Source organism: Bos grunniens, chromosome 21 (genome assembly GCF_055505025.1).
Source record: "Bos grunniens cultivar Pamir isolate PY7600 chromosome 21, Bosgru_T2T1.0, whole genome shotgun sequence".
Taxonomy (NCBI): Eukaryota; Metazoa; Chordata; class Mammalia; order Artiodactyla; family Bovidae; genus Bos; species Bos grunniens.
This window is the reverse complement of record NC_141185.1, coordinates 16,064,622-16,085,782: the sequence shown is the minus strand read 5'-3', so window position 1 is coordinate 16,085,782 and position 21,161 is coordinate 16,064,622. Positions and strand designations below refer to the sequence as shown.

The window sequence follows — 21,161 nt, the reverse complement described above, 5'->3', positions numbered from 1 at the left end:
ATCTTTATAAACATATTGTACCTTGGCTCATTAGTGCTGAATGATGAGCTAAACTTTGTTGTGTAAAAACAGTACACTCACCTCTGCTAGGAAATTTGAGTACTCCAGGAAATCCTCAGTACCCAAAACTCCCTCTCTCGTTGTAAAAAACTTCAACCTCTGAAATTTCACATCTGGGAACTCATCCTAAATCCAATTTTTAAGTGGGAAATATTTCCTAAAAGTTTACATATTATCCTACACTGAAAAGATAATCATTTGGGAGAACTGAGTTCTTTGGTTGGAATACGAGACACCATAGCCTAAAAGAGGAAAGACAGTTATAAAAGGGAGAACAACCAAAGAAACAACAAGTGGAACACTTGAGGAGAACTTGTCTACTTTCCAGGTTGACCAGTTGCTCAATCCACAGAGGAACTCTTGCAGACCAGTATAGTCTTTCTATCACAACAGTGGCAGAAAACAGAAAAAAAAAAAAAGGCAGAAGAGATGAGGTAAAACCATGGGAAAACCAAGTCATGGCAGATACTGTTTCACAAGAAGTCCCCACTATGGAAGGCAAAAAGCTATAAGTAGAAAGGGGGCAAGTCACATTGCATCTCTGAGCCTCAGTTTCCTGATATGTAATACATTGGAAATATACCAACTACAGCCTACTTTGATCCTGCGTGTGAGCTGTCTCATCATTCATGTTCAACTCTTTGGGACACTACGGACTGTGTGTAGTGTACACACCCAGACTCCTCTGTCCATGGGATTTTCCAGGCAAGAATACTGGAATGGGTTGCAATGTCCTCCTCCAGGGGATCTTCCCAACCCAGGATCAAACCCACATCGCTTACGTCTCCTGCATTGGCAGGCATGTCCTTTGTCACTAGCTCCACCTGGGAAGTCCCAGAACCTCCCCTACCACCTTCATTTCTCTCTCTCCTTCCATTTGGGGGTGGTATGAAGAATGGGGAAAAAAGATGCTACCTGCTTCTGATTTCTTGGCTTCTCTGCAGCTGCCACTATAGAGATTTCTTTCTTTCTTTCTTTCATCTCTTCAATCAACACATCTTTAACTGCATCTGTAGATGTTCTGAATGCCAAAAGTCTGTGAAGAAAACAAATGCAGAAAGAATTCATAGGTAAAAATGGTTGACATGGACGTTACTAGAAGCTGCATTTGTAAAATAACCTTCCCAGTCAGAACGACTGTTAACCGTTCATTTAACACAGTGACACAGAACACTGCATAGGCTACTGAAGACAGACAATAGCACCATCAATATGCAAAGACATTGAGAAGTTTACTCTGGAAAGTGGCTGGTATAATATAGAAGCAAAATGAGAGGACATTAAAAAATAATAAGGTAAACCAAAACCCTTTGAGTCCACACCACTTTCTCTAACATAGGCCATGATTCTAGGTGGCCAAGAGAGTCACTAAATTTGTTGTGTGGTGCAAGTTCTAGAGGGAGCTTCACAGATGGCACTAGTGATAAAGAGTGAAAGTCACTCATAGGGTTGCAAAGAGTTGGACACAACAGTGAAACTGAAATAAGGCTCCAAGTTAATATAACATACATTTGAAAGCAATATAAAATAATGCACTGAGGAAAAGGAAGGCAAAGCAAAATACAACAGGAAAAAGAACAATTTATTCAATCAAAAATTAATCACAGAATATTTGTTGAACACTTACTATATCCAAAATATACATTTTTTACTTAAGTGCATTTTGGTTATTTCTCTATCACTATAAGAACAGAGAAGAAATCAGCTCTACCCTTGAGGCAAAGAAGTTGAGGCTCAGACATTTTTCCATGGCTACACATCTAGAAAGTTAGGTAGGGGGCATTCAAACTGACACTAAATCCCAAGATTGTTTTCAATATAATAACTTACTTTTAATATAAAAGGTTTCTTATTCTATTGATTGTAGGAACACAGGTTGAAAAATTATGAAATAGGGTGCCCAAAGCCAAAGAAGCTAGAAAGTATTTGATGCAAATGCTAAATGATCTTTCCAGCAACTTTAGAGGACATGAATAACATGGTTATTTTAGGGACAGATGAAGAAAATAAAATCGAGGTCAGTTAATACTTTCAATGAACATTTTCCATGAAGTGAGAAAGGTAATCACCAAGAGCCACTAATGCCTCAAACAAATGGAAAAATAAAACAGTTTATAAATAATCAACAGGTAACATAGCTTCCCAGGTGGCACAGTGGTAAATCCATCTGCCATTGCAGGACGCACAGAGATATGGGTTTGATCCCAGGGTGAGGAAGGTCTCCTGGAGTAACAAATGGCAACCCACTCCAATATTCTTGCCTGGGAAATCCTATGGACAGAGGAGCCTGGCGGGCTATAGTCCATGGGGTCACAAAAAGTCAGACACAACTGAGTGACTGAGCGAGCACACACACACACACACACACCAGGATAAAGTATCCTTGGCTGATATAAAGAAGTATAAACATAAGAAATAGTTTCACTACAGAAACCAGTAATCCTTGTTTAAAACATTTCTCATTTTCTATTATTTCAACTATAATCTTTTCATACTTGAAAACAATTTAGACATTTTAAAGACGAGGCACTATTCAAAAGAAACTGGAAGGCCACAGCAAAAAAAAAAAAAAAAAAAAATCGCGTACTCTCCTTTTTTGTTCTAGTTTTTTACAGTGTCTTACTTTGGTATCATTTTCTTTCCATCTTACTTCAGTACATCACACTGACAAATGATTAAGTTACAAAAATGAATTTAAAATATTTTTTAAAACCCTGAGAATTTTCTATTACAAGATAAATTACAGAGTTTAAATTAATCAGAGAAATCAACAAACATGCTCAATTTATAAGACAGAAAAATTCTTCAAAATTTTTAATAGAAAAGTAATTATCATTTTCCTCAAAGACTAAACTTTGTTATGTCCACAGATAGAAAATAACTGGACAAACGAGGCAAACTGAAAAAGACAAACTCAGAACAAAAAACAAAAGACCTCTCTATCTTGAACATTCAGATTAATTTATCAGGTTAGTTCAGTTCAGTTCAGTCGCTCAGTCGTGTCTGACTCTTTTCGACCCCATGAATCGCAGCACGCCAGGCCTCCCTGTCCATCACCAACTCGCGGAGTTCACTCAGACACAAGTCCATCCAGTCAGTGATGCCATCCAGCCATCTCATCCTCTGTCGTCCCCTTCTCCTCCTGCCCCCAATCCCTCCCAGCATCAGAGTCTTTTCCAATGAGTCAGCTCTTCGCATGAGGTGGCCAAAGTATTGGAGTTTCAGCTTTAGCATCCTTCACTCCAAAGAAATCCCAGGGCTGATCTCCTTCAGAATGGACTGGTTGGATCTCCTTGCAGTCCAAGGGACTCTCAAGAGTCTTCTCCACAGTGTGGAGATTCCTTAAAAAACTGGAAATAGAACTGTCTTATGATCCAGCAACCCCACTGCTGGGCATACACACTGAGGAAACCAGAAGGGAAAGAGACACATGTACCCCAATGTTCATCGCAGCACTGTTTATAATAGCCAGGACATGGAAGCAACCTAGATGTCCATCAGCAGATGAATGGATAAGAAAGCTGTGGTACATATACACAATGGAGTATTACTCAGCCATTAAAAAGAATACATTTGAATCAGTTCTAATGAGGTGGATGAAACTGGAGCCTATTATACAGAGTGAAGTAAGCCAGAAGGAAAAACATAAATACAGTATACTAACGCACATATATGGAATTTAGAAAGATGGTAACAATAACCCAGTGTACGAGACAGCAAAAGAGACACTGATGTATAGAACAGTCTTATGGACTCTGTGGGAGAGGGAGAGGGTGGGAAGATTTGGGAGAATGGCAATGAAACATGTAAAATATCATGTAGGAAACGAGTTGCCAGTCCAGGTTCGATGCATGATGCTGGATGCTTGGGGCTGGTGCACTGGGACGGCCCAGAGGGATGGTATGGGGAGGGAGGAGGGAGGAGGGTTCGGGATGGGGAACACATGTATACCTGTGGCGGATTCATTTTGATATTTGGCAAAACTAATACAATTATGTAAAGTTTAAAAATAAAATAAAATTGGAAGAATAAAAAAAAAAAAAAGAGTCTTCTCCAACACCACAGTTCAAAAGCATCAATTCTTCGGCAGTCAGCCTTCTTCACAGTCCAACTCTCACATCCATACGTGACCACTGGAAAAACCATAGTCTTGACTAGATGGACCTTGGTTGGCAAAATAATGTCTCTGCTTTTGAATATGCTATCTAGGTTGGTCATAACTTTCCTTCCAAGGAGCAAGCTTCTTTTAATTTCATGGCTGCAGGCACCATCTGCAGTGATTTTGGAGCCCCCCAAAATAAAGTCTGACACTGTTTCCACTGTTTCCCCATCTATTTCCCATGAAGTGATGGGACCAGATGCCATGATCTTCGTTTTCTGAATGTTGAGCTTTAAGCCAACTTTTTCACTCTCCACTTTCACTTTCATCAAGAGGCTTTTTAGTTCCTCTTCACTTTCTGCCATAAGGGTGGTGTCATCTGCATATCTGAGGTTATTGATATTTCTCCCAGCAATCTTGATTCCAGCTTGTGCTTCTTCCAGTCCAGCGTTTCTCATGATGTACTCTGCATAAAAGTTAAATAAGCAGGGTGACAATATACAGCCTTGACGTACTCCTTTTCCTATTTGGAACCAGTCTGTTGTTCCATGTCCGGTTCTAACTGTTGCTTCCTGACCTGCATACAGATTTCTCAAGAGGCAGATCAGGTGGTCTGGTATTCCCATCTCTTTCAGAATTTTCCACAGTTTATTGTGAAATGAGGACAAATGAGGCAAACTGAAAAAGACAAACTCAGAACAAAAAAAAAAAGACCTATCTTGAACATTCAGATAATTTATACAGGATATAATTTGTAGAACCTCATATTACCTACACAATTGTCCTTTTTCAGCATCTACACTAACTGAAATATATAAAAAATGAAAATGGAAATCAGCCCAATTGTCTACTCTGTTTTGAGAACAAAAATTAAGTACTAGGGGCTTCCCTGGTGGTCCAGTGACAAGCCTCCGTGTTCCCAATGCAGGGGGCTTGGGTTCGATCCTTGGTCAGGGAACTAGATCCCATATGCTGCAACTAAAAGGATCTCACATGCCACAACTTAATTTAAAAAAGGGATCCCCACTAAAGAATCCTGCATGCCGAAACGAAAGACCCTGCAAACCACAATGAAAACCGAAGATCTCATGTACCACAGCTAAGACCCAGTGTAGCCAAATTACTTTTTTTAAATAAAGTATTAATACAACATGGATGTTGAATATGAAATATATGATATAAGATTGATGAACTTCATAGCGCTAGGAAAGAAGCCAGACTCAAGAGACCATATTTTAGATTATTTAATTTATATACACCAACCAGGATAAGCAAATCTTTGGTGACAGGAAGTAGATTTGTGATTGCCTTGGGCTGGAGGTTGAAATAGCGAGTCACTGAAAATGGACAGAAGGTTTCATTTGAGATGATGGAAATATTCTAAAATTCGATTGTGATGTTGGTTGCACAACTCTGTAAATTTACTAAAATTCATTGAATTGTACACTTAAAAGGAGTGAATTTTATGGTATGTAAACTATACCTCAATAAAGTTATTACACAAATTGTTTTGGTTCAGATGGTAAGGAGTCCACCCGAAATGCAGGAGACCCGAATTCAATCCCTGGGTTGGGAAGAACCCCTGGAGGAGGAAATGACAACCCACTCCAGTATTCTTGCCTGGAAAATCCCATGGATGGAGGAGCCTGGCAGGCTACAGTCCCAAGGGTCACAAAAAGGCGGAAACAACAGAGCAAGTTCACTTTCTTTCTACCAGATACCAATTTAAATTCTGAAAGAGTTCCTTTACCCTTTGCTAATATAAAATCAAAATAGTTCAACCAAACGAATTCTCTCCTGTCATTTCTCATGAGTATGGAGGATCCAATAGAGCAGTATTTTTCTCATTTTTCTCTGAAACTCTCCCTATTCAAATGAAGACAAAAATCTCAGCTGAAACCATTAGCCTCTGAAACCATCAGCTCTTATCCTCTTCTACAGCACTCATAAAAGCTTACAAAAGGGTTAAATTCAGGGATGGGTCAAATTCTGAACTAGGAGAATGCTTACGACTAAACATGTCTGAGTGTACCTATAATAAATGTACTTAAACATAACTGCTCTCTCTTAAAGTCCTTTATATTTTGGTATATAGATACTTCAAAAAAATTTTTGAGACTGTGACTCATAAACTTACTTACTTAAGTTTTCAAAATTAGTGCTAATGCTTTCTTGAACCTGAAAAAGGCTTTTTTTTGGTCTCACTTTTATCTTATGGGCAACATCAGGTTGAGTTGGTCGGAGTCGTTAATGAGATCTCATGATTTAATGGAGCAGTCACAAAACCAATTTGAGCAGAAAAAAGGTATGACAGTAATAGAAATGATTCTTCTTACCTTTGTGGTTTTAAAAGAAATGTGAAGACATGACTCCTAACAGCTAAACAGACTTGGAGCCTGTCCAGGACACCCGAGAAGAAAAAGACTACCACCTCAGTTTTAGCCTTTCCTGAGCACAGACAGGTAACTCTGAACAGCTACTTCCCCCTTTTGTGTTTTATCCATCCCTCCTGGTTCCAGCCCACCAGAAATTCAAGTCTGCAGTCACTGGTCTCAGTCCCACTCCATTCTCATACCTACACCTCATTCTCTGCATTTACTTTTAAGTTTATCCTCCTCTTTCTTTCTTTTTTCCTTCTTTCCTTCTTTTCTTTCTTTTTTTTTTTTTTTTGAGGAAGGAAATCATACCTCAGAAAAGGTTTTCAAGAGAGGATAAATTTAAGAAATGCTTACATCAGGAACTTGGTCATTTATACTTTTGTTACTTTGCTATGTTCCAAAGATGTTACAATATATTTACTACAAGACAAAATAAAATTTAAAAGAGGAGAAAGTAAGAAAAAATGGGATGGAATGGGGGCCGCCACAGTAAGAAGACAGAAGAAAAATAGAAAAGTCAAGATAAAGCCAGAAATCAATTTATTACACAAAATGCACTCTATAAGGTGGAACCAAAAGTTAACAAAAAACATTTCCGGTAACCAACACAAGGAAAATAAAAACTGTTACATATATCATTATTTTGACAAGACAGCAATAGGCCAGCTAAGAAAATAAATATATGAGATAAATTTTTATTACAAGCAATATAGTGAATATCTTCAACAATAAATATAACAACAATGTTCATAAAGAAAAGCTCAGAGGGTTAGAATAAGCATGAAAAAAAGCAGTTAACTATGTGCCTGGGAGAGTAATAAAGGTTGCCTAACGAGAAGTGAAATGGTAGTTCTAAAGAAACTCTAACATTCTCTTCCACTTATCACTGTCTTGTGTTTTCACAATAAAGAATTCTATAATATTGAAATCTGCATATCTTAGAAGTCTGCTAACCCTATTCTCTACTTGTTGCATGTTTGAGCAAGTGATTAATCAACTTTTAATCAACATTTCTAGTATTGAGAAATGTATTATTTTCCAAGGCAATCCACTTTTTGACAATTCTGTTTATTAAACACATATCCCTTATATTGAATCAATATGTGCTCCTACTCACTGGTCCTATACCTGGTTTCTGGAGTTGCATAAATACACTTCACTGCCAGCCATGTGATAGATAGCCTGCTGAATGTTTGTAGACAGCTAGCATGGTGCCCTGCCTCTCTGAGCTACATATCTCAGATCTCCTGTTTATAAAGAAACTAAGAAAATTCATTATGTGCAGATGCTCATCTTCTCTGAGTCAGCTAATACAATGAAAGAAAATTGTGTTTAAAAGAAGAAAAGAAGATATTGGCAAATAAGAGAGACAGCCAAGGCACATTTTATAAAATAGCCTTTAAATATCAGATTCCTGAAAAATTAAATTCTTGGGTTTTCACTTATAAGAGGATATTCTTAGTAAATAAAACATAAAATGCCCAAATATCCTTATTTGTATAAGCAATAGTCAATTTGAATAATTTTAAAAGTGAATTATTAAAGGATCTATTTTTCCTACATTGTCTGAAAAGGTTAGAAGGAATAATTTAGTACTAAATGTTTTGAAAAGAAAAGGGCAAAGCCTTTATTTAAAGGCTTACTTAAATTAGGATCAAATTTTGAGTGGAGGAGAAATAATTAAACTAGTGTTAAACTATATTTTTTAAGATTTATCTGTTCCTTTATAGGAAGAATATTCTTTGAACCCAAAATGAATTTCTGTCATTTGAAGAGAAAAACATTAATTCAACCACTCTTACATTTACTCACAAAAAAAAAAACATGAGTTTAACTATATATACCACCACCACAACAAATCTGAGAATTTACATTTATTTCTACTTTTTTTAATCACATTTCTGAATAACATGTCATGTGCAAGAAAAGAAAATGAACAAAGAGAATGTATCATCAAAATATTTCAAAATGTGCAAGGAACCTCATTCACCCTCCAGTCCTCTGGCTTTTAAAGCTGCACAAAGGACAGCTGGATTGTCCAATAGCTCCCAGTGTCCACCCGTTAGGCTTTGCACACACAATCTGGGGATCACTGGATAAAAGGGCTCTTTTATCCTTTGGTGCTCACACCTCCCATCCCTTTACCTTGTCTATTGGTGAGTTGTTGGGGCTTATAATATTCTTATTTAGTTCACTCTGGAATGTGAAATAAGACTGTTATAAAAAGAATCCAAAAGAGAAATCAATTGAATGCTACCATGGAGAAAATTGGAAACTATTTAAAAGTGCCAAGGTGCAGAACCAAATCTGAGTGTCTATGATCCCTGACATTATTACAAAAGCAATCAGAGATCCATGACTCTTTTCAAATATAAAACTCCTTTCCTTACTAGTAATACTCAACTAGACAGTGATAAACAGAAGCATTAGTGAAAATAAATTAAATTATCTCATTCTTTGATAATGAATAGATAATAGTATCTGTCCAATTTGGAATCACCCAGCTTCACAATTTCTTAAGACTAAAAGAAGTGCTTGTTACTCTTGTACTTTCCACAAAAAGCATGCCTTGTTTCTTCTAATAGAGTTGTAAAGAGACTAAACCAGCTAAAAGTATTCATTCTAAAGTGAAACAAAGTATCACTAACACATTTTTGGAGGAAAAAAAAATAGAGTAAGTTTTGCTTCTTACCCGTTTCATTTAAGCAGTACTTTCCTTTTGACAATTCCCTGTAATATTTATCCTAACTTGTCCCCTCACTAATGACTTAGAAGATACAAATACTTAAATTGGTCATATAATGCTCTTAAATGCCAAAAGTTTGAAGTCAGAAAAGAAGAAAGATTTCAACATATTGACTTAAGGGTACTGCCAACTTTTCTTCTCCATTTCTCATCTTATGCTCTAGCTGTTCACTCACAGTTGATGAAATTATAATGAGATTATAATGGAAATCAATGAAATTATAATGGAATTGATTTTCATTTGCAAATCTATGGTTGATCTGTTAAAAAAAAAAAAAAAAAACCTCTTATTAATAAAAAAAAAAAAATTAAGTGTTCTTAAGGGTAAAGGAGATCAGTCCTGGGTGTTCATTGGAAGGACTGATTTTGAAGCTGAAACTCCAATACTTTGGCCACCTCATGCGAAGAGTTGACTCATTGGAAAAAACTCTGATGCTGGGAGGGATTGGGGACAGGAAGAGAAAGGGACGACAGAGGATGAGATGGCTGGATGGCATCACCGACTCGATGGACATGAGTTTAAGTAAACTCCAGGAGTTGGTGATGGACAGGGTGGGCTGCCGTGCTGCAGTTCATAGGGTCGCAAAGAGTCGGACACGACTGGGTGACTGAACTGAACTGAACTGAACTGAAGGGTATAACTACAGAAAGCAGACTATTTCACAAACAGTCCATATACATAAAATATTCAATAGCTCATAAAATCTGGGGAAAGAATAATTTTTAATCTCATATCATTGAAGTTTTCATAGGGACCCCATTCATCTTACTGCTTTCTTCCTTTTTTTTTTTTATCACGTACCATCTATCTAGGGCTTTTCTGATAGCTCACTGGAAAAGAATCTGCCTGCAGTACAGGAGACCCTGCTTCAATTTCTGGGTCAGGAAGATCCCCTGGACAAAAGATAGGCTACCCTCTCCAGTATTCTCAGTCTTCCCTGGTGGCTCAGATGGTAAAGAATCCACCTGCAAAGTGGGAGACCTGGGTTAAGTACCTGGGTTGGGAAGATCCCCTGGAGAAGGGCAACCCACTCCAGTATTGCCTGGAGAATCCCCATGAACAGAGGAGCCTGGTGGGCTATAGTCCATGGGGTCTCAAAGAGTCAGACAAAACTGAGCAACTAAACACAGCACATACCATCTATCTAAGTATTTAAATTCACGTTTTCTCCACAAACCCTGAAGGCTTGGTTGTCACCTTGACCTCTTTGTATGCCTGCTGAACATTATAGATAAAAAGTAGAGGAAAGGAGAAAATGAATTCACATTATCTCCTTTGATTGTAATAAAAGAACTCTAAGGAAGGGAAGGAGAGAAAGACAGCATTATGACCATGTCCATTTCACATGGAGAGGAAAACTCGGAGGTCAAGAGACTTGCCCTCTTGAGCTAGAAAGTTGCAGTCAGAGCCAGGGCTAGAGTCCCTATCTTCTGAGCTCTAGTTTAGCAGTCATTCCACTTTACCATGTGTCTTCTCTATACATTTCCAAGATCACTAATCCCCATTAAGTTTCACATCTTTCTCTTTATCACAAAGGAAAGGGAAAATCTGATTTTCCTGTGGTCATGTATGGATGTGAGAGTTGGACTGTGAAGAAGGCTGAGCGCCGAAGAATTGATGCTTCTGAACTGTGGTGTTGGAGAAGACTCTTGAGAGTCCCTTGGACTGCAAGGAGATCCAACCAGTCCATTCTGAAGGAGGTCAGTCCTGGGATTTCTTTGGAAGGAATGATGCTGAGGCTGAAACTCCAGTACTTTGGCCACCTCATGCGAAGAGTTGACTCATTGGAAAAGACTCTGATGCTGGGAGGGATTGGGGGCAGGAGGAGAAGGGGACTACAGAGGATGAGATGGCTGGATGGCATCACTGACTCAATGGACGTGAGTCTGAGTGAACTCCAGAAGTTGGTGATGGACAGGGAAGCCTGGCGTGCTGCAATTCATGGGGTCGCAAAGAGTCGGACATGACTGAGCGACTAATCTGATGAAGAATCTGAAATATTTCATATAATTTAAGGGTACATACTTTCTTTAAGTTTCAAAAGTCAGTTACGTTCAGATGCAAGAGAAATAAATCTACTTTCACTGTTTGTACTTAAACTTTTGAAAATTATTTCTTCTTCTGTTTAGATATTATTTAAAATATTGGAGTTCCTGATATCTTAGTAGTTACATTTCTGTTCTTCACCTAAAACTGGCCATTTCTAACACACCACCACTGAAGTATTATCTTATGATGTATCTTATGACTGTGAACACGAACCATGAACTGAACCTGAATACAAAGGTGTCGTCCATGTTCCTCCTAAATGAACAACCACATTTGTAAAGCACGTTTCACCTATGCAACATCAATCAACAATATCAAAGAGAAACACGGCTCATGTGTACATATACATCTTCATTTTGGTGCATATCAAGTGTTTGCGGTACACATGACGTTTCCTGAGGCTTGTTTGTTTGTTTTCTAAACTTTTTATTTCATATTGGGTATAGCCAATAAACAATGTTGTGATAGGTTCAGGTGAACAATGAAGCGACTCAGCCATACATATATACAAGCATCCATTAAAAAAAAAACTATTCATCAACATTAGCAACCTTAAACTATAAAATGCTTGACAGTTTTATTCTGTTTTAATCTGCAACATCCATGTGCTGCCAGAACTGGCACTACCAATAAGCAGAGTCTCAAACCCACAATATCAAATCTCTCTCCTTTTTATTGTAATTCACAGCTTGATCAACCAGAGAAATGTGGCTTACACATTATTATTCTGCACAATCTCATCAACTTTATCCTTCAGCAATGACCTTATGATAAGAAACTAAGCCCTTTGAAATAGCATTTGTAATTAATCCATTTCCATAAGATTAACATGTCAAATATCACAAGAATACATGTAACAGCCTTCTGAAACTTCAAACCCCCTGGTCCCTTAAAACCATACTAAGTATTATCACAGTGTAATCAGCAGAAAATAAATTACTAGGTAACCCCTGTGTTTTATGTTCATTCATTTATTCATTCATCCAACAAACATTTATTAGTATGTCCATGCTGCACACACCAAACTGCCAGAGTCTAGAGAAACAGAGAAATAAGGCTAACGTGTGATTTTGAAAGCATTCACAATTTAGAGAGTAATACAATCTTATTTTTAAAAAGATAAGCTACTCCAATGAGCTATAAGAGATATGAATAAAATCAGAGGTCTTAGAAGCATAGATTCAGGAACATCTCTACACACATAACAGGAAATATTCCAAGTAGAAGAAATAAAGTGCTACATACAGAAGCATGACAATTATGGTATTTCTGAGAATAACAAGCAATTCAGGAGAAACATGACAAACCATCAACACTGTATCCCTCTTCCTTCCAAAGTATTAGCAAAGGCGAGACTCTACCAGAAGAGTGGCAGAGAACAAAGCCAGAAAAATAGGCTTGACACAGTTTTTGTATGGCCTTGTACATTATGCTAAGAAGTTTGGAGAGGATTTTTTAGGCTTTATCAAGAGGCTAGGAAGCCACTTGAAGTTTCTAGCAGAAAAGCCACATGATAAGAAACATGCTTTAGAAAAATACATGTTGTTACTGGTGTACAGAACGGATTGTATGAGAAGAAACTGGAGATACAGAGACTGAGTAGACGACTACTGAATTAACCCCAGCAAAGTTTTGAATAAAAATAGCACTGTTGCTAAGGTGGTAGAGAAGGAGAGGTATTCAAAGTGAAAGTCACTCAGTTGCGTCTGACTCTTTGTGACCCCATGGACTATACAGTTCATGGAATTCTCCGGGCCAGAATACTGGAGTGGGTAGCCTTCCCCTTCTCCAGGGGATCTTCCCAACCCAAGGATAGAACCCAGGTCTCCCGCATTGTAAGCGGATGCTTTACCTGCTGAGTCACAAGGAAAGTTTAAGCATAGACTTCAAAGTTAATTAACAGTGAGTTAGTAACTGCGACAGATGGTAAGGGGGAGAATAATACCAAGTTTTCTGATTTAAAAAGTTATGTGAATTAACTACCTCTGAGGTTGAAACAGGAGGGAAGGGGCCAGGACACAAAATTTCAAAGAATGATAAAAGCCATAGGATATGACAAAGACTGGTTACAATCAACTGGGTCCAAGATAGCAGCATATTTGACTTCCGGTGGACCTTGAGCCTCACTTTACACCCATTGTGCTACATTAGCATACACTAAATGACACATCACCAGCATCATGACACTTCTGAAGTCAACCATCAAAGGCCAAAAAGTGAGTAGTGGAAATCCCCACCCTTTCCCCAAAATAATTGGACTAAACCTCACATTCATTCGCCTATGAAATTACCCAGCCCATAAAAACTCACCACGTCAAATTTCAATGTTCTCTTGCCTACTGAGATGTCCCACACTCTGTCTGTGGAGTGTGTTTCTCTCTAAATAAATCCACTTCATACTATCATTTCATCTCCGGATTCTTTTGTGATGAAGCAAGAGCCTGAAATTCACGAGCAACATCTTAGAAAAGCCAGCCAGGAGAACTGGGTAAGCACAGCTTCTCTGCTACTGTACATCCCACCAAGGCTCTCTGGCTCTCCTTTTCTCTCCTTCTTTTTCTTATTCTGTTGCCTTTTCAAACAACCTCTCACCTCCCTTGCGCTTAAGAGGTGCTGCCTTACTCTGCTGGAAATGGGAAAAAGAAATCTGGCAGGCATTTTTCAACCTTGTCACTAGGTTTTCTGCTTCTTACTGTTACATATGCACAGGGAATGACAGGGAACTTTTCCAGCCATCCTCCCAGTCAGCTAGGGACCCAGACCATAGGATTTTTCACTCAAGGTTTCCCTTATCCACCATTTAACTAACTGTTAACAGGTCCAACTATGTAAAAATATAAAATACTGCCTTACTTGGCGTTTGTGCCATGGTCACAGAGACTGCAATCCATTTGGAAGCTCCCTCACCAGCTGGAGATCTGTGCTCATGCCCTCAGGATGTAAGGGGGCTGGCGGGGGATGGTCCAGTGCTACGCGGTTGGGATCAAGGGTGGTGGAAACATCCCTCATTGCCCACCTCCTGGTGTTTGTCTGGCCCCATCCAGGGCCACCTGACCCCACCCCCATCCCACCCTGTTAGGGAGGGGCAGGCAATTCAAGACAGGTGGGTCTCGCACATTGCTGCATCCCAGGGATACATGACCCACATTTGCTGTGCTCGCCTCCCCTCCAGTCCTACAATCGGGAGTGTCCTTCCAGGGTCAGAACCCTCCATCCCCCTGGCTACAGTCTCAGTGCCTCTTGCCTCTGTTTCCATGTCCATTCATGTACCCAGTCCCACTGCCAGCTAGTGGCTAGCCAGAGCCGATGTGTGGGAAGGGGCAGGGGAAGGATGACGCTGAGGCCCAGGGGTGCTGCCCACAACAGGGAAGGGAGAAGAGAGTTGTTGTTGGTGTTGTTGTTTTCCCACAGACCATCTCTCTTAGTGGCCAGTGCCTGTTTTCCAGAATTTAACCACCTTTTTAGAGAAAAAGACTGGAACTTTAAAAGGTCTCAGAACCATGAGGCTGTCCATTCCAGAGGAACATTTCCCAGAACACAGGGATTAATCTATAGAATCTATAAAGAAGTCTTCAGGAAAGTCAATCATCCTGGATTACTGCAGATGCAGGATAGGACATAGGCCCTAAGAGGCTGGGTCCTGACCACATGGGCAGTAGCTACCCTCACTGTGGATGAAGTCAACAGGACTAGGTGGATGGGGATGCCTGGAACTGGTCCTGCTTTAGAGACCCTCCATGGGACCTGCTAACGCTAGTGCTCCTCTCTGGTATAGGAATATTCTCTCCCTGAAAGGATAATAGGGACCACTTCCTCCATCCCCAAGGACTCATCTCTCAGGTGCATTTTTAGTCACTGCAAAAAGTTTTTTCTAGATTCTTTAAAACAGCAACCAAAAAAAAGCTCATTTTGTTTTGGAACATCCACCTATAAACTTGAATACAATGAGGCCTAGTCCAGAAATGGGAGCCTCAACTGTAATACCATCCTACAGTTAGACATCTTTTGCAGAGGGCAGGGGAAACAGACAGAAGTCCTTATGTACAGGCTTTTACAGTGCAAAGAGAAAACCCGGAGCTATGTAGGTCCTATGCTAGGGAACCTCATCAACTGGGACCCATTCATGCTAAAAAAAAAGCCCTTGCCAAGGGCAGCCCTAGAAGAACAGGAGCCCCAGACAGAAGACCCAAGGCTCAACACTCTCCCACCATCTTCATCCTCTCCTCAACCCTATAAGCCTCTTTACCTTTCCATGCCAGAAATGCAGCCAGAGCCTCTTTTCCTCCTTCTGGAAGCAGTAGGTGGGCCTCTGGGAATTACCAGAGTCCACGCCCCTTCTTCATTGTCTGACTTTAACCAATGTCACACCTGCTTAGGCAGATTCTCGAACAACCCTAACTGGTTCACCAAAGAATTCCAACCCAAAAGCTTGCCATGGGCCCTGAACTTTTCTAAGCCTTCTTATTGACACAGACTTCAGTGTTCTTAACAGTAGAGACCAGATTGAGTAGGAAAAGAAGGAAAAGCATGACTTAAGAAAGGAATGATGGCAAGCCAGGCTTCTGGTAGCTGTCTTAACTCACCTCCTGGTCACCCCAAAAGTACTCCCAGAAGACCCCCTCCAGGGAAGGGAACCAGTTTCTGCTGTGGGAGTTTTAAACCCTGGAGCAAGAAATGCTCTGCTTCAGATCAGGCATCCTGATAGTCAGAGTCAACGTCCCTACCCAGCCTTGAAGCAGTCACAGAAAATGGACCATTGCCCCTCTGCTTCCTATAAGAATGTGGGAATACAGTGGAATATTACTCAGCTATTAAAAAGAATGCATTTGAATCAGTTCTAATGAGGTGGATGAAACTGAGGCCTATTATAATAAGTGAAGTAAGTCAGAAAGAAAAGCACCAATACAGCATATTAACGCATATATATGGAATTTAGAAAGATGGTAACCATGACCCTATACAGAAGACAGCAAAAGAGACACAGAGATACAGAACAGACTTTTGGATTCTATGGGAGAAGGCGAGGGTGGGATGATTTGGGAGAATAGCATTGAAACATGTATATTAACATATTTGTATATTAACATATTTGAAATAGATCACCAGTCCAGGTTTGATGGATGATACAGGGGGCTCAGGGCTGGTGCACTGGGATGACCCTGAGGGATGGTACAGGGAGGGAGGAGGGAGGGGGCTTCAGGATAGGGAACACAGTTCACCCATGGCTGCTTCATGTCAATGTATGGCAAAAACCACTACAATATTATAAAGTAATTAGCCTCAAATTAAAATTAATTAATTAATTTTTTTAAATTTTAAACTGAAAAAAAGAAGAATGTGAGAGGGAAGAGTGGAACAGGAGGGAGGGGAGCAAGGCACAGCTTTTAAAAGAATGATGATAACCATGTCATCGTGCGTGCTCAGTCATGTCTGACTCTTTGTGACCCTTTGGATTATATCCCACCAGGCTCCTCTGTCCATGGGCATTTTCAGGCAAGGATACTGGAGAGGGTTGCCATCTTCTCCTCCAGGGGATCTTCCTGATGCAGGGATCAAACCTGCATCTCCTGAGTCTCCCACGTTGCAGACGGATTCTTTACTCACTGAGCCATCAGGAAAGCCCTGATAATAACCATAGGACATGACAAAGACTGGTTAGCATCAGTTGGGTCTGAGATGGCAGAAGATTCAACTTCTAGGGGACCTTGAGCCTCATACACTGATTGTAATACATTAGCTAAATGACACACCCACCAGCACTATGATAGTTCTGAAGCCAATTGTAAAAATGCCAAAAAGTGGGTAGTGACCCAGCTCCTGAAAATCCCTGCCCCTTCTTCAAAATAACTGGTGAATATTGCTCCCACTCATTAGCCATGAAATTGTTGTTTAATAGCTATGTCAGACTCTTTTTCAACCCCATGGACTGTAGCCCACTAGGCTCCTCTGTCCATGGGACTTCCCAGGCAAACTAGAGTGGGCTGCCATTTCCTTCTCCAGGAGATCTTCCCAACCCAGGGATCAAACCTACATCTTTCCCTTTTAAAAATGAATACTGTCTCATAGTATATATGTACCACATTTTATTTATCCATTCACCCACTGACAGACACTCCACTTGCTTCCACCTCTTGGTGATTGTGAATAATGCTGTTATGAACATGAATGCACAAATATCTCTTCAAGACCCTGATTTCAATTTTTTGGGTTTACACCCGTAAGTGAAATTATGGGATCATATTAGGTAAGATTTTTTAATGATGATGACAATGTTCTTGAATTATAGTGGTAATGGCTATACATCTCTTTAAATATACAAAAACCACTGAACTGTATGTGATTCATGTTGAGGTTTGACAGAAAACAGCAAAATTCTGCAAAGCAACTATCCTTCAATACAAAATAAATTAGTTTTTAAAAAGAGATTATATTTCTCTTTTGAAAGAAAGAAATACAGATGCTTATGCATTTGCTGTTTAATGATAATTCAAATGAGGTACTTTAGCCACTAAATTCAACAAACAAAAACTGCTGTAGTTTTATAAATAGTAAATAAAAAAAGAAATGGGGGAAGTGGAGATGGAAGAACAAGACATAAAAGATGGAGAAAAAGACATTAAAAAAATTTAATAGAAGAAAGAAAAATAAAAATGGACATAAGCTCACACATAAATTTAGGTTAAAATGTAAACATCCAAATCCTTTTAATCCTGACCGATTCTCATTTCCCCATTATACCACCCACCATAGCTCCCTTAGCCCTCTTTCTGATCTCTGATCTCCCTCTCACATAAGCATGTGAATATGAATTAAAGTGCTCATGTCATGATCTCCAACTCACTTAACTTGTAAGGATCAAAGTAAATTACCATTTATTAAGCAGAACAGTTAGCTGGAAAGAAACTTGATTTAGGAGTCAGAAAGCTTGGGTTCAATTCAATTCATCTATTTTCCAATCTCATATGCTGTCAAGCTGAAGTACTGAGAACAGTGCCTGTGGTTGAAAACTCTGAATTTCTCATCATATTAGTAGTAATTGATTTAAAGATCTAATAAAAGGCATTGAGAATTCAAAATAGCATCTATGGCTCATGTCAAGATGTGCCAACTACAAAATGCTATGAAATCAATACAACCTTGGACGGGAAACTGCAGTTGGCTAAGAAAACTTGAAGAGATTTTCATGACGGGTGTGCATAGGTGACAAAGATGGCAGAGGTCACAAAGTTAGTGACCTGTTGGGAACAAAATAAAAGATACAAACCACTTTTCCTTAATATACAATGACTTTAACTCATTTCTCATGAAATATAATTGACACATCGTCTGTGCTGCTATTTTCATTGAACTAACATGGGACTTTTCCAGTTTCATTGTCTGCATTCTAAGCATAATTTTTAAAATTTTTATTATGTATTGGAGTATAACCAATTAACAAACAATGTTGTGACAGTTTCAGGTGAATAGTGAAGGGACTCAGCTGTACATATAGATGTATTCATTCTCCCCAAAATTCCTCTCTCATCTAGGCTGACACATAACATTGAGCAGAGTTCCATGTGTCTAAGAATAATCTTAAAGACTTAAAGGTAATGTGAAGGATGTATCTACTAAAAATATTAACATTTCCCTAGATGTTCTAATAATTAAAATTTTAATCCCATTGTTATTGACTCTATAGAATCTATGTTATTTTTCATATGCACCAAAAAAATGGGAGTGTGGGAGTCAAAAAATAGAAGATGAAAATAAGTGACTGACTGGAGACTCCAGTCCTTAATTTCTCTCATAAATTATCATTCTTATTATCCTCATCACTCACTACTCATGTTCCTCTCAATTCTACAAGAGGCTGGCTGGGCTTTAGGATTCAAACAAAAGAATTAGAACCTCTGACAACATTGGGTTCCCTCTCCAGTGCAGCAAAAACTGGCTACAGCTCATGAGTTCTCTAGAGTGACACATTTCCACCTGACCTGTGTCTTTCATTTATGTTCCCTACTTGATCATCATAGGGCTTCCCTATAAGATTGAGCCTTAAGAAATTCTAACATGTAATGGCCTGAAAGAGAAAGACAGATTTGCTGAGGAAGCTGAGAAGGAATCACAGAGATAGGAGGACAACTTGGAAGTGATGGGAAGAGAGTGTTGTCAGAAAAGGAGAGTGACCAGTGTGTTTCACATGTGGCCAAGAGAACAAAGAGATGAGAACTGAGATATACTCACTGAATTTAGAATCTTACAAGCTGGCAATCTTACCCATTTTTGTGGGGTTTTCTGTTGTTGTTTTGTATTTGGTGGTTTGTTTCGTTTTGTTTTTAAGCTGGATCCTGCAGCTATATAGAAGTGGGTTTAGGAGCTTTAGAAATTACTGACTTGAGTGATGCTCTCCAACCCCTACCCCCTCAATTCATGTCCACCTGGAAATTGTGACTTTGGAAGTCAAACCTTTGCAGATGCAATTGTGTTAAGATGAGGTCATGTTAGATTGCTCATGCATGCTCAGTAGCTCAGTTGTGTCTGACTCTGGAACACTATGGACTATAGCCCGCCAGGCTCCAGGCAAGAATACTGGAGTGGGTCAAATGACTCTTGTCCTTACAGAAGAAAATTTGGGTATCTAAAGACATCAGAGAGGAGAACACCATGAGAAGACAGAGATAGAGACTGCATCCACAAGCCAAGAGTGAAGAAGACACAAGGAAGGGCTCATCCTTGGAGGCCTCAGAAGGAGCACAGCTTTGCTGACACCTTGATTTTGGATACCCAGCCTCCAGAACTGTGAGAGAATAATGCCTGTTATTTTAAAATATACCAAGTTTATGGTGCATTGTTATAACAGTGCTAGGAAGCTAATATAAGGAGTGGGAAAATTGAAACCATGAGTACAGAGATATTTGAAGAAGTTTGCGTACATGTAGAAAAAAAAAAGATAGGATGCTACAAAGAAAGAGAGAATTAAAAATTGATCATAGTATTTAGACATTGTATGCTTTTTTCCAGAACTTCTTGGCTGCTGCAGTGTAGGTATAGAGAATTGAAGAGTAAGGTCCACTGAAGAGTAGAATTTCATCACATGGCTATAATGGAAAGACAAAGGGATAGGAATTTATAGATTCATAGTTTTATTGAAATGAAGAACTATGGACTCCATACTACCTGCTGCTGCTGCTGCTAAGTCGCTTCAGTTGTGTCTGACTCTGTGCGACCCCTGAGATGGCAGCCCACCAGGCTCCCCCGTCCCTGGGATTCTCCAGGCAAGAATACTGGAGTGGGTTGCCATTTCCTTCTCCAGTGCATGAAAGTGAAAAGTCAAAGTGAAGTCCCTCAGTCGTGTCCGACTCTTAGCAACCCCATGGACTGCAGCCTACCAGGCTCCTCCATCCATGGGATTTTCCAGGCAAGAGTACCAGAGTGGGGTGCCATTGCCTTCTCTGTCCATACTACCTAAGGAGGAAAATTAAGAAAAAAGAGGATTGATGGACTTGGAGAAAGTAAAGGGGTCAAAGAACCAGAGAATATCATTAAGCCCATGTTATGGGCTGAAAGGTATCCTCCTAAAATTCATATGTTAGAGCTCTAACCCCTAATGTGACTGCATTTGGAAACAGGGCCTTCAAGGAGATAAGGTTAAAAGAACTCATAAGGGTGGAACCCTAATCCAGTAAGACTAGTATTCTTATAAAAGTTACAATAAATTCCAGACTTCCTAATCCCACTCCTACTGAACTGCTGTGAAATAATTCTGATTTTTATATGTCTGCTCAATTTTTTTTTTTAACTTTTTATATTGTCTTGGGATATAGCCAATTAACAATATTGCGTTACT

General features: G+C 39.4%; 1 long non-coding RNA gene across 2 annotated transcripts in view; it reads right to left on the bottom strand.

The window, feature by feature from the left end:
- Positions 1-841: 841 nt before the first annotated feature.
- The window catches only part of LOC147349178 (uncharacterized), a 137,770-nt gene continuing 117,450 nt past the window's right edge, over positions 842-21,161 (bottom strand). The window contains exon 3 of one of the 2 annotated variants that reach the window (XR_015149496.1): positions 842-1,096. This is a non-coding gene — a long non-coding RNA (uncharacterized LOC147349178). Of the gene's footprint in view, positions 1,097-16,617; positions 16,955-21,161 lie in introns of those variants that run through there. The other variant, XR_015149495.1, reaches the window with a different exon arrangement.